The sequence below is a fragment of the Propithecus coquereli genome, unplaced genomic scaffold, assembly GCF_000956105.1.
Source record: "Propithecus coquereli isolate 6110/MARCELLA unplaced genomic scaffold, Pcoq_1.0 Scaffold227, whole genome shotgun sequence".
Classification (NCBI taxonomy): domain Eukaryota; kingdom Metazoa; phylum Chordata; class Mammalia; order Primates; family Indriidae; genus Propithecus; species Propithecus coquereli.
The window spans coordinates 253,299-267,435 of record NW_012147808.1 but is presented as its reverse complement, the minus strand read 5'-3'; the positions used below and the strand labels follow the sequence as shown (position 1 = coordinate 267,435).

The following is a 14,137-nucleotide window of genomic DNA, read 5'->3' as shown; positions in this document are numbered from 1 at the left end:
AGCTGAGGCTTCAAAAAATGAGTAGGAGTTTACTAGAGGTAGATAGAGTGGAAGGAACAGTGTTGTAGGCAGATGGAACAGCAAGTGCAAAGCCTCTGAGGTTGGAATGTGCTTGGCATGTTCAAGAAATGGTACAGCAGCCAATGTGACCCTTCCAGGCCGGTGAGGAGGCTGGCCTTTCCCCTGGTTGCAGTGACAAACCTTGGAATGAAGGAGGCATGTTAGGTCTGTGATTTTCAAAAGCTCACTCTCCTTTCACTGCAGAGACTGGATTGGAGGAGGGGCAAAGGGTACGTTGGGGCTCACTGACAGCAACTGCTTCTTACTGATCACTTTCGTGCCACGTGGCTCTCACGCATCATCTCATTTAATCGCCCTAATCAGCCTGTGAACTAGACATCATCAGGAAAGCAGGGCTCAGAGAGATTATGTCAGTGACGCCAGTCACTCAGCCACTTCCTTAGGGCCTAGTGTTGAAATAGTGACAAGAGGCCACTGCCCCCCCACCCCCACCCCACTGAACCTCACTGGGTTGGAGGAGCTCTAGCGCCTGCCCCTGCTTTGGGGTCCTTGCCGTTGCAGACCCGCGTGCCTGCCCACTGACCCCGCATCCCCACCCCAGCCTTCCTGCTCGGGCCTATGTTGTATCCATTATGCTGTGGCCACAGTCACCCAGCCTCGAAAGCTCCACCACCAGCAACAGCTACCCAGATGCGCCTCCTACTCTCTCTTCCTTCATGGGCGTATCCAAAGGGCATGGTTGGCTTACTGCCTGTGTCCCTCTGAGGCTGTGTGAGGTTAGCAGCCATATCTGTGTTGGTCCTCATTACAACTGAGCACCAGATACGTAGGAAGAATTCCAAGACGCTGAATAAATAAATGACAGTTTCCCCAAGGGCTTGAGGGTTTGAAGACGCCAAAAAGGTAAAACCAGAGCTGCCCCTTGGATTTATTAAGCCAGCCCCCACGTTGTCCAGGTGAGAACACTGAAGCTCAGAGAGGGGCAGGGACTCACCCTATGTCACACAGCCCATGGGCAGCGGAACAGGGGCTAGACCCCCAGTACAGTGCCCCTCCCTGGGCCTCCGCGGCCTCATAGGAATCACAGACCCTGTGGGACAGCTATCCAGTGTCTAAGGAGCTGTCCCTGAGGCCCCTGCAGTCCCCTCGGGGGTCTGTTGAGGGTTCCTCATCCCTGTGGCCTCAACTTGGTCAAAGACTATCTTTGAGCTAATCCCCAAGACTGGCCTTGCCTTTTCCACTCACATTCCAGGAGTCAGGACACTGGAACCCAAACCCCATCCGCCACTCCTGCATCCCACGCAGGGGATCTTGCTCAAGTCCCTTGACTGGTCAGTGATGGCCCCTTCGTCTGGCAGCACCCGGTCCCCAGGTGCTCAACCTGCCTCTTCAGCTGACTTTTCTCACGCGGGACATTGAGCATGTATTATCTCCTGCTTACGTGGATTGTCATCTCCCCTACGGGAATGCCGCTTCTTGAGGGCACAGGCTTGCTTTGCTCCCTGCTAGAGCACTGCCTAGCGCGTAGCAGGTGCGCAGTGAGTATCAGCGAATGCCCGACCGCGCACCACGGCATAGCGGCAGAGACTGGAAAGGGTTTGCTTTTGGTGGAGCCGCACTTTGAACCACACCAACAAGGTGCCATCCTGGCTTGGCCCCTTCCCAGCTGTGTGACCATGGGCTAGCTGCTCGACACCTCCGGGCCACTGTGCTTCACATGTAAAGCCACCATGTGCTGGGCTGCTGCCAGGCACGCGTACCCCGACATTGATTTCTAACCTGCACACTGAACCCTCATATTCAGGCCAAAAAGATGAGGATCAGGAAGTGGGAGGCTCTTGCCCAAGGCCACACAGTTCGCAGTAGATTTGGGCTCAAGTCGCTCTGGGTTGAAATTCAGATCAGCCTGACTCCAAATCAGCCAGTTCCCGCTGTTCCCTCCCTCCCTCTTTGTGCAATATCCCACGAGGCCGTGGATGACATTGGGTAGGTGGGCACTGGGCTTCCTGGTCCTGGCACGCCTCCCTCCTGACAGTGGGGCCACCACCCGCAGCTGCGGCTCCCACAGGCTCCCCGGCAAGAATGCCAACAGAACAGGATGGCCACTCTGTCCAGACGCCACCCGAACACATGATTGAGGCTCATTTTCCCTGGCAGTGACTGGCAGGCATTTGTTTCCTTTTATAAGGACAATGTCAGCAGCATGTTTATGGTTTAATTTTTGTTTTCTCCTCCACCGCTCTGCGCAAAACTGCCAGAGAACAGTTCAGCCTCTGCCTGCTGCTCTCGCTCAGAGCTGGCAACACTGGCCTTCCGCTGAGGCCTAGAGGCAGACGGCTTCCTCGGCCAGCCTTGTTTCACCCACCCTCCCATTCCTCTTAGAGATGGGCTGCAGGCGACGTCTGGCTGTGCCTACCTGTGCCCACCACCCAAGATCTGGACAGAGGCGGCCAGGACAGTCCTTCCCTCCATATGATGTGCCCAGGGAACAGCGTGTTCTCCTACTGTAGTTGCTGTTTGTTGTTTTACATAACTTTTTAATGCGAAATAGTTTAAGACTCACAAAAGGTTGCAAAAACAACTTGGAGAATTCCTACATACCCTTCACCCTCCTTCGCACAACGATAATACGTCACAATCAGGAAATTGACATTGCTGCAATTTTATTAACTCTGATACAGACCTCATTCAGATTTTACCAGCTTTTACACACACTCTAATTGTATTGTTTTTAATTTTCAATTTTTATCGTTACCCACTTGCCTAGTTTAGCAAATCAGCTGGTTTAGGAAGCCAGGGTCTTGAGTACCCCCACTCCCCCTCCTCTTTTCCAGAAACATCCACTTTCAGCCCTCCTGCCCTCCCTAGATAGTTGTGCCGTCAATTTGGTGAGATTAGTATCTTCAGTATTATAATGGTTAAGGATTTCTTCATTTGCTTACTTTTCTGTGTACTAATCACTAATTTTTCTAACCTCGAACTCTTTGCCAATTGTCCAAATCTTTCTCAGTATTTTCGTTCACGTCAGGCCTTCTGTCAATTTCATATCTTGCAAGAAGTCTCTCCTGGAAACTTCCGGCATCTCCAAAGTGGGCTTGCTGCCCTCTGCAGCTGGCATCCTGGGCTCTCCCTTCCCCATCACTCGACCTTCGCCAACTCCGAGCGGGACTTCCTGCTTCCTGGATCCGCATCTTCCTGTTTCTTGGTTCACGCCCTCGTTTTGGTGGAGCGCATCCTCTCGTCGTTTCCTGAGAAAGGGTAGGTGGGAGGCAAATGTCTCCAGACCTTGCATGTCTAAAGGTATTTTTGTGTTTTGACTCTGGGTTAGGAAGTTTGCCTTCCTTTGCTCCATCGTCTTCTTGCTTCCAGGATCACTGTTGAGAAGTTCACAGCTATCCTGATCCCGTTTTCACCTCTCTGGAAGTGCAGACTTTCTGTGCTACCAACGTCCCGAAATGCCCCACTGACCTTCCCTGATAGAAATCTGGCCTTATCCACTGCGCCAGGCGCTTGCGGGGTCCTCTCAGTCTTGAGACTCATGTCCTTCACTTCCAGGAGGTTTTCTTCACTTACTGTGTTGATATTTCCTCGCCACCATTCTCCTTCTCTTTCTAGCACTCGTGTGACCGGAGTATTAGAGTTCCTGCACCAGCCCTCTAATTTTCGGATCATTTATCTCCTGTTTTCAATGATTTATTTTGCTATATATTCTTGAGAGATTTCCTCAACTTTATCTCCCAAACCTTCTATTGAATTTATGTCTGCGATCCTATTTTTGTTTTCCAAGAGTTCTTCGTGTTCCTTTTTTACGGCATCGTGTTCTTTTTTCATGGATGCGTTGTGTTCTGTTGTCTCTCTTTGGCTTTGGAGGATGTTGTTTTTATTATGATTACATTATTACGACTTTTCTCCACGTGCAGTATCGCTTCCATTCAAATTCTGAGTGTTCCGTGTGTCTGCTTAGGTCTCTATGTTCGCATCAGAGACGTGCGGGGGTGCCCCGGGGTCCCTCATTGTCTGCTCTTGGTCAGAGCCAGGCCCCAAAGAGCGGGGCAGTGTTGAGCATGTGGGGGATGCTGGATGTCAGTATCCTCAGATCTTTCCTCTCGATCTGTCAGTTCCCTGGAGAAGACTTTTGCATCCTCCTGTCTGGAGGTCAGAGGACTGGCTGCTGGCGTTCCAGGGGCAGAGCGGGCTGTAGTCTGCGTGTGACAATGCACTTAACTCCTCTTGTGTTCGGCAAGGTGCCCGTCCTCCCCAGTGCCTGCAGTTCTCTGGCGCAGGGACTCCCTGCTTTACGGTCACCAGAGAATAAACCTGGAGTCCTCTGTCGGGTGGGGTGGGGCAGGCAGTCACCCTGCAGCATGGAGCTGGGAAGGGGATCTAGGGGCATCTCTTTCTTCAGTAGCTTTCCCTGACTGCCCTTCCCTCTCCCAGGACATCCCCTGCCCCCTGTCCCCACCACCCAGGAGCCCAGGGGAATGTGTCCCTTTCTCCTTTACTATGTTCCCAGGACTGGTCTAGTTTGGGTCCCCAGGGACGAGAAGTGGTTTCTCAGAGTTAATCAGGCCAAAGAGGGAGCTCCCACCCCAAATGGGGAGAGGGCTCTGAGCCTCATCCACATCCTGAGGGCTCCCCCAGGCCTCGGGGGAGCGGCAAGATCGTCAAGATGGGCTTTCAGTCCTCTCCAAGTCTCTGTTCCCCCAGCTGGCCAACAGGAGCTGCAGTGTCTGTGCTCTCCGCTTAATGGGAAGCTTAAAATACAGACTGAAACCAAAGCTCGAGGATTGGAATCTGCAAATACAGAGCTTCTGAGCTCTCGGTCCCCTCTTGTCCTACGCCGGACGTTGCTGATCAATCAGGCCCTTTTCCTCTGGGCCTAGAGCAGAATTTCTCACTTTGGCACTATTGACATTTGGACCGGATAGTTCTTGGTTGCGCGAGGCTGTCCAGTGCATTGTGGGGCTCAGCAGCAGCCCTGATAGTTGCCTTTACCCACCCTGCCCCAGCTGTGACAGCCCAAAACGTCTCCAGAAATTGTCAGATATCCCCTGCGGGACAAAATATCCGTGGCCGAGGACCACTGACCTGGACCCAGCCTCGGCGTCCTCGTCCACACAGCACTCCGACAGCCACTGTTGGCCAGGGCTGGACCATGAATTAAGACTTGTTTGGCCAACAGAGCTGAGCCACCTCGTGCAGGTTCAGAGCTTAGCAGGTCAACAGCCTAACTTGGCAACTCTGACTCAATGTGGGAGCCTTCTGTTTGAGGGTGACAGCAGTCCAAACCTACCATTTTCTGAGAACGCAAAGAGAGCAGGCTGGTTTTGAGGGCCCCGGCCCTGCCACGTTAAGTCTCATGCTGACAGCTGGGGCTTGGTTCCTGCCTGGCTCCCAGAACCACCTTGTTAACGGACCCGGGAGCAGGGTGAGGTTGTGCTTTGTCCTGTCTGCAGAGTGTGGATGGATGATGCACTGATGACTGGCTGTGATCAGGGTCCCCCTCCAAACCTCTGCCTCTGCACGACACCTGGGTCTCAGCAGGGAGGTTGGAGAGCCTGGGATGGTCGTCAAAGCATGGCCCTGGATGACGTTGGGTGCTTGTCAACATGCAGTTCCTGGGCCCCACCCCCGGTCTTCCGAGTCAATCATTGGTGGTAGGGTCTGGAATCTGCCTTGTCAACCAGCTCTCTGGGTGAGACAACTAGCACAATGGGTAAAATGTACAGACTTTGACCTTGATTCAAATCCTGGTCCTGCTACTCGGTCGTACGTGACCTGAATAGTTAATAAGAATGTAAGAATGGCTAATTTTTTTTTAAGAGACAGAGCCTGACTCTGTCACTCAGGCTGGAGTGCTGTGGAATGATCATAACTCACTGTAGCCTCGAACTCCTGGGTTCAAGCGATCCTCCCACTTAAGCCTCCAGAGTAGCTAAGACCGCAGGTGTGAGCCACCGCGCCCAGCCACAAGAATGGCTAATTTGTGTCGAGTGTTCGTTATGTGCCAAGCACCGTGCTAAACCTGACTGTGTATTCACCTAGTTCACCAGCTGCTCTATGCGGAAGGTTATATTTACACCCGTGTTTGAGATGGGAAGCTAAGGTTCAGGAGGTTAAGCGCGTTACTCAAGACCACACAACTTGACAGTAAACAAAGCTGGGATTTGAACTGGTCAGTCCGATGCAGCACCCTTCACGATTATACTAGAGTCTAACAGCGGAGCACGGGCTCGGGCACCACCCAGTCGTATTCTTTGCCCTCGACCAGGTGGCGAACACAGGGATGAGTCAGCAGAATCTGCCGCTCCCTGGGGCTTGGGTTTAGTAGCAGATCAGAGTCGCTGGAGACCCAGCCTGAGGGTGAGTGGACAGGGGTCACTATCCTGAATCTCCAGTCTGCAGTCCCTACTGAAGACACCACTGGGTCATCTCGGAGCCAGGAGCCTAGGAAGGTCCAGGGATGATGTCTGGGGATGTGAGACCATTCTGAAACTTTGGGGTGTTTCCTCTCTGTCCCATGGCCAAATGCCCCAGAGCCACTGGCTGTCAGATAAGAAGGAGGAAGTAGCTGGAACAAAGATATGAAAGCAGTCTCCATGTGTGTGACAGAAGATTCTCAAATCCTTTTAGACTATATCCTCTTCCGCAGGTCAAACCCAATGTACATGTGCATTGCGGGATGAAGATTTATTCCTGTATTCCATAAATATTTGTTGAGAGCTGTCTGGGTGCTGTATCCCCCATCTCTAACTCAGTTACGGGCAAGACATTTTACATAGTTCCATTTAGTAAGTGTTTTCTATGTGCCTGGAACTTCAAGTAAATTAAATATAAATCCTTATTTTTATAGCAGAGTGGGTAAAAGCCTGGATTCTAGAATCGGATGACATTGTTCTCTGTTAGTGACATGACCTTGGACAAGGTACTCTTTCTTAACTTCAGTTTCCTCATCTGCAAAATAGTCATTTTGCCAAAAAACACTCTGAGAACCATGTACTTCCGCTGATAGCATTGATCCTCATTGCAGTTAAATTCTTCTCCGTGTGCTTGTCTCATTCATGCCTGTGTCCACTAATGGTAATAGCAGCTAACAGTTACGGAGATTTCTACTTCCAATTAGGATACAGAGAGATGTAAAAGACCCTTGTCCCTGTGGTAACAGCATGAAAAATTCAGAAAAAAAAAAATCAGACTTTCTGTGATGCGAGGGATGAGCAGCGGCATCAAAGAAGCCTTAATGAACTGAATTCCAGAAGGAAACGAGAGCTCTGGCAGCTGCACACCTGGGGAGGTGCTACTCTGTGGGGGTGGACAGAGGAGCATCAGCCATAGATGGGGCGACTTTGCAAGGACAAGGGACAATCGTCCCAGCCTTGGATCAGAGTAGGAATGGCAGACCACATCAGAGTCTGGAAGAGTCCCGAATTCAAGGAGAAATCTCTCAGGTTAGCAAGATGCACGAGGCTTAGAGGAAAGATGAGATCATTCTGTTCAGCAATTCAGCTTCCCCACCTGGCCTACCCAAGTTTTTCCAGAAGGCAGTGGTGGAGGAAAGGCACACAAACAGAAAACTTGTGCACGATCTTGTGCATTCTCACAGTGGTTGGATTGCAGGACCCTGAAGTAGTTGCATTTAAATGTGAACCAAAAATATCTGAAACTGCTCAAGGTCACGCAACGCACTCATGGCACCAAAAGGCAAGGTTAGTCGGATGCGCTTATCATTGGTTCTCAGTGCTCAAATAGCGATATTGGTAGCTTGTGTGAGGCGAGAATCATTAGCTCATTGCCCGAAAGGAACTGAGGCTCAGATAGGCTAAGTGACTCCTAGAAAGTGGCAGAGTCAGGATTTGAACCCAGGACTGGCCTCTCAAGCTTTCCATCTCTCCCCAGCCTGCTCTTGGGGGGCAGATGGCGCCGTGCATCCTGAGTTCACACACAGCCAGGTGAGCTGGACCGTCACACCTGCCCCTTTGGGGGACGTTCCAGTGCATGGTCCAGGACGTTGCCTGTATTCCCCGTCTCGACCCAGGTGGTCATAGACACTCTGTGGGGTAGAGGGGGGTCATTTGAGCAAATACAGTGACTTTTAGGGCACGGGAATTTAGGATGTCCCAATTTCTCACCAATACACTCCTTCAGTAAATCTTTTTAAGCACCGACCACGTGACGGGGCTGGGGATGTGGCAATGAACAGAATAATGGAGCTTACACCCTAGTGGGACAAGACAGGCCACAAACAAAGGGACGACAAACATGTCACACAATCTCCAATGGCGTGGCGTAATGAAAAATAAATCAAGGGGAGAGAGAGTGGCAGAGAGGATGCCGGGATGGCTTTTCTCAGGAGGTGGCAACTGATGGGGTGACCTTTGGGAAGTCCGGGAGTGAGCCGCACTGTGGGGAGATTTGCGGGGTGAAGCTGCAGGTGCCGCTCAGGGAAAGAGTGCGAGACGGGGTGGGGATGGGGGTGCACAGCACGCCCGGCTGGCCGAGTATGTGCTATTCCTGCGGAAACGGTCCCGGCCAAGTTGACTCTCAGTCTCCAAGACAATGAGGGGAAAAGGAAGACACCAGCTCTGGCCAGACCAAAATTAGGTCACAGCCTAGGAAGGATCCGGGCCAGGCTTTCTGCAAGGGGGGCAGAGAGACGTCCTTCCCTAGCGGCCCTGAGCACCACTGGATAAGAACTCTTCCAGAGCCTCCCTCTGGCCCCCAGCACAGGGCACTCGAAAACGCAGTGAGACGTGGAGCAGGCGCGGAGGCCCTGCTGGTCCCAGGCACTCCAGCAGGGACTGTGTTCACTCCCTCGCTAAATCCCCACAGTCATGGGGAGGTAGCAGGTGCTGGTTCCATTTTCCAGTTGAGAAAACTGAAAGCAAGCTTACTGCTGGAAGATGGCAGAAAAGGGGCTTGAGCTCAAATCTGTGCAGAATCTGCATATATTTTCTCTCTCTCTCTTCCATGATGCCAACAGGGCGGAGAGCTTCAGATGCAATTGCCTAGGCTGCAAGATGGGAAGGCCAGAACGTCTGAGCCTTTGGTACCTGTCGACTGGACGGATGGATGGGTGGACGGATGGGTGGACAAATGGAGGGACAGATAACGACAGGCAGACACAAATAGGCAGGCAGACCATTTTCTGTAACTTATGTGCTTGTGTGTTCAGCAAACTTATTTCCTTTTTCTGAACCTCAGAGTCTCCATCTGAGGGTCGGACTTGACCCGTTGTTGTCAGACTACTGTTTCAGTTGGAAAATCCTTTCTTCCTTTCCTTGTGGGGAAAGTTGAGCATGATAAAAGAGGAATTGCTCCAGATGAGGTCAGGGAAAGAGTTGGGCAAGATCTAGAAGCTGTGCCCCAGGACCTCACCCTGAGACGCCTCTGCAAAAGCAAGGATGGCCTTAGACAAAGGTGATCCAGAACATTCTGGCTTCAGATCCAGGGAGGGACATGTCGAGGACAGGTAGCAGAGAAATGGGGATCTTAGCCAAGCCACTAGCCTGTCCTGCCCACGTCGAATATCACTGCCTCACGGTCTAGCAAGGGCCCACCTAGCTAAGAGTTCCCCAGGGGAGCATAGCAATGTCTGCTCCTAGCTCCTCTGAGGATGTGCAGATCGGGGAGTTGGGTGTGATCTGCAGCCCTGCCACGTTGCTCACTCAGCCCAGGAAGTGGCAGAGAGGATCGAGTAACTCTAGGCAACCTCTGCTACCTGCCGTGCCCACTTGTGGACCAGACCACAGGTGGGGGCTGGTTGAAAGGTCAGCCTCCCCTATTGGGTGATGAGCTTCTTTGGGCTTCCCCAGGAGGTGAGACCAGACCAGGTGGGACATTCACTTGGATGTCCTGGGGATGCAGAGCTCTAGTCAGGATGGGAGATGCTGGGGCCACCGTCGCCGAGTTGGGGGGAGGGTCCTGCTGTGTGCTGGCCTGGGCCTGGTGCCAGGAGACAGCACTCTCGGTGGGGCCCAGTTCCTGCAAATTGGAGAAGGAGCACACATAGTCAGGACTCCCATTGAGTTCTTGGGAGCCGGATGTCATAGTTTCTCTGTCGTATAACGTTTTGTTGAAAGCGCAGAGCCAAGTGCTTAGGGACACGGAGGCAGTGAGACCAGGGTGGAGTCCAGCCCTGTCACTCACTCACTCAGGTGACCTTCATTCGGCAAGTTACCCATCTTCTCCGAGCCTGAGGGCACAGAGGGGCCTGCCTGGGGATGTCTAGGTATGCCCTATTTACTTAGGATGGAGTCCCAGCTGCTTGGCCTGGCGGAAAGAGCCCTCCGCCTGCCTCAGTCTACCTCCTAGCTCCACCTGGCATCACTCTGTGTGTGCTCTCTCCGTCCCCGCCGCAGGGGTTTTGCGCACATGGTTTCCTCTGAAACACTCTTCCTCCTTTCCTCTCGCACTCTTCGCGGGGCGTATTCTTTGAGGAAATACTAGCTGCTGTAACAAATGGACTCTAAACATCCCCGGCTTAAGATAACAGAGTTTATTGATTGTTCTCACAGCTGCACAAAGTAGGGGTTCTTGGAAAGAACTCCTCCCGTCTGCCGTGTTGTTCTGTGCCGGCCCTGTCTGGGGGACTCCGCAGTAGGGCGGGGGCAGGGCCTCACCTACAGGGTGAGGTCACCCCTGGGGGCTGCGACCAGTCAAACACTGGCTCTCAGACCAGGAACTGGGAGGAAGGGAGGGAGGTGGAAGGCGGAGGGCTCAGAGCCCTCTTGTCTTGCTCGGGATGATGCAATGCCCAGAGATGGTGAGCATGGCGGGCGACCAGCCCGGACAGAGTGGGCGAGCAGCGTGCCAAAGGGCTTTCTCTGTGAGGCTCAGACTCCACCTCGGGGGAGCCAGACTGTGTTTATGTCCCTGTTGTCTTCCTCGAGTGTTTGGTCTTTTGGGACATCCAGTGCGTCTCAGGTATGCCAGAAGAAGAATTTAAGTTCACCTTGTGCCTGGGTCCCCAAGGGGGACAGCAGCTGTTAGCCATGGGAATCGAACAGAGAACAATAATAAAAATAACCACAACCATTCTAGCAGCTGGGATGTATTAGGCAGGCGCTGTGCACCAGGCCATGCTATTCCAACCTCTTCCCTGGATTAACCCATTTAATTCACCCGAGTACCCTATGAGGCAGGCACCACTGCTGCCCCGCTTTACAGCTGAGGAAATCGAGGCAGAAAGATTTAACCAGTCGTCCAAGGGCACCCAGCTAGTAAACGGCAGGGCTGGGACTTCACCCCAAACAGTCCCGTCACTAAGGGTTGGGTAAAACTTGAGCCTGCCCGAGCATCTGGTTCTGCTACCCCCTCCCAGGGTAGCCTTGGGTGTTCCGGGTTGTGTTTTATTAATGGGAATGGTTTTCTTTTCTGAGATCTGCCCTGCCTCCCCCTTGTTTTTATTACTCAGTTCTAATTTATACGTAATAATATGCACAAACCTTAAAGTACAGATCAAGCACTTTTAACAAACATACACACTAGCATAACCAACGCTCCACTCAAGATAACATAGAACATTTTTCGTCACTCCCATGCCGTCTACTACTCAGTTCCCCACCACTAGAAGCTGCCACCATCTCATGTTGCCTGTTCTTAAACTCGATATAAGTGGAACTGTACAGTGTGACCTGCCTCCGTCTTTTGTCCCTCTCCCTCCTTCCCTCCCTCTCTCAAGCTGGCGTCTCCCGTCCTCAGTGCCTTGGTTCACACCGAGCTGCCAGCAATCGAGTGCACAGATGGCACGAAAGTCTTCCAGGTTCCCCGTGCCCTTCCTGGAGTCCACGGCAGACACCGCTCTTCGATTAAGGCGCCTGTTCCCACCGGACCCAGATGTGGCTTCGGAATCCTTAACACTACGAATTGTGAGCCAGAGAACCCCGTCATTGATGGGGATCGGCATGCGAGTCGAAATTCATTTGCCATCTCAGAATTAAAGTTGATATCTATCTCCTAGTGGGGTCTGCGTTTTTTTTTAAATTTGTTATTTTGAGATAAAGTAAGACTCACGAGAAGTTACAAAATCAGTACAGAGAGTTCTCATGTACCCTTCATCCAGCTTCCCCCATCCTAACATCTTCCTGAGCCATAGTATATTGTCAACATCAGGAAATTGACATTGGTGCAATACTGTTAACTAAGCTGTAGACCTTATTGGATTTCACGAGTGAGAGTACACAGTTTTATAAAGTGTTACGATGTGCATAAACAAAGAAACTCCCTTGTGCTACCCTTCCCCCTCTGTCCCGTAAATGAGCCTTCCATTGATCCGTGTGTCTCTCCCTCCATCAATACCATGATGTCTTGATTACTGTAGCTATATAGTAATAGAATTGCATTTTAATAGGAATTCAAACCTTAAGCCAAAAGGAAGAAGCCATGATCATGAAATTTTGTGAAACCTGGATTCTAGGCCTGACTCTGCGTGGCCTTGGACAAGTCACTTCACACTGTTCAGTCTTGATTTGTTATTAGAAAGTAGGGATAATGACAATAACCTTTATGTTGCATAACTGAAATGAGGATTCCAGGGAGTTATAAATAGGAATATTCTTTGACCTGTAAAGTGCTATCAAGGTGTCCGTGTTGATGTTTTTGAAGGGGCCTGATAAATATCTCCCTTCTTCCCTAACTTCTGAACCTATTAGGAAATAAGACAAAAATATTGCCATGATCACTGATAAGGGTGATAGTGGAAAATGTAGCTTATCTCCCTGAGAAAATGGGCGTCCTTCTGCCGAACCTCGGAATGAGGCAGGACTCCTCATCTGGGAGCACTGGGCGCCGTCCTGCTCTGGGGTGGCTTGAGTTTTGTCTCTCTGAGACAGAGCGTGGATGACTGTGAGTCTTAATTAGCGGAGGCGCTGACAAAGTTTGCTGATGGAGCAGATGTGGGCGGAGAGGGAAGGAAGGATCCTAGGTTGGCCCCTGTGTTTGTAGCCTGAGGAATCTGGGGGATGATGATGCCACTTACAGAGAAGGAAAAAAATGGGAGTTGGAGCAGGTTATTGGGAAGGAAAAGCCCAGCGCATGGCCTGATGTCCAGGAGCTTGTGCCTTCAGTGTCTGAGTGACCGTGGAGGAGTGTCAGCTGGAGGGGCGGGGCCCTGGGAGCCCTGTCAGTGCCCTCTGGAAAATCAGCTGTCACACGGGCTTCCCTCGGCCCAGGCCTGTGTGACTCCCACGCTCCACCTTCTCAATGCAAGGGGCACCCCCAGGACTCACAGTGCACCCTAGTGGGTCTGGGGACACAGCCCCTTCAGGAGGGAATAGCCTGGTGGGGGAAGCCCACCTATGCTGCAGTTACCTCAACTTCTAAGAGGCTGAGTGGCTCATACCTGGCCCTCATGACTCCCTGTCCAGTGCTCTTCCTACCCCATCTGCCACCCATTCAGAACAGTCCCCTTTCTTCCCAGGACAGCCCACTCCCCAGGTGATGCCCTCCCCTATCTGAGGGGACAGCTGTGATGACAGCCCCTACAGGGACCTGTGTGGTACTGACTGTGCTCATAGGATATGGAGAAATCCACCACACTTGTTCTCTGCTTCATTCCCTGCAAACTGTCCCTAGGTCACCCCGGGGAGCTTCACCCCAGATCACACACAGATTGTGTTTGGGAAAATATTGTTCTCTCCCAGCTGGGAGCCCAGCGAGTGCCAAGGCTCGGGTAGGTGGGGAGGGGTGTGGAAGGGAACTCCCCACTCTGTACCTAACTCAGCTCTGTGGGGTAGGGGGTGCATGCTAGGCATGGAACCACCAGTGGGAAAACACAGTGCAAGGCAGAGGCCCTTCCCCGGTGGGGTGAAGTTTGGGCAGCTCTTGGCTGTCCTATCCTGGCATCAGTGAGTCTGAGCTGAGGGCAGGGAGGATGACCTTCTGAACTGTGATCAGGAAGTTCAACCACAACAAAACTACAGAATGACTTTCAAGGTAAGCCAAGGGCAGAGGAAACGAATCCAAGTTCAATACCAGATGGTTCCACCCCCCCCATCTGTTTGGACCTTGCCCAGCAAGAATTCAGATTGGGAAATTATACCAAGACCTTAGTAACCAGTAACTGAGAAAATGCAACTGGCTTTACGTTGGCCCATAAACCTGTTAACAATTTATTTAT

The 14,137-nt window shown here is 51.9% G+C and overlaps 1 protein-coding gene across 1 annotated transcript in view; it reads left to right on the top strand.

Annotated features, from left to right (window-relative positions):
- The first annotated feature begins 3,222 nt into the window (after nt 1-3,222).
- The window catches only part of TP53I11 (tumor protein p53 inducible protein 11), a 67,262-nt gene continuing 56,347 nt past the window's right edge, over nt 3,223-14,137 (top strand). Inside the window, exon 1 of the mRNA XM_012645224.1 lies at nt 3,223-3,279. The gene's annotated coding sequence lies outside the window, so the exon portion shown is untranslated. The remainder of the gene's footprint in view (nt 3,280-14,137) is intronic.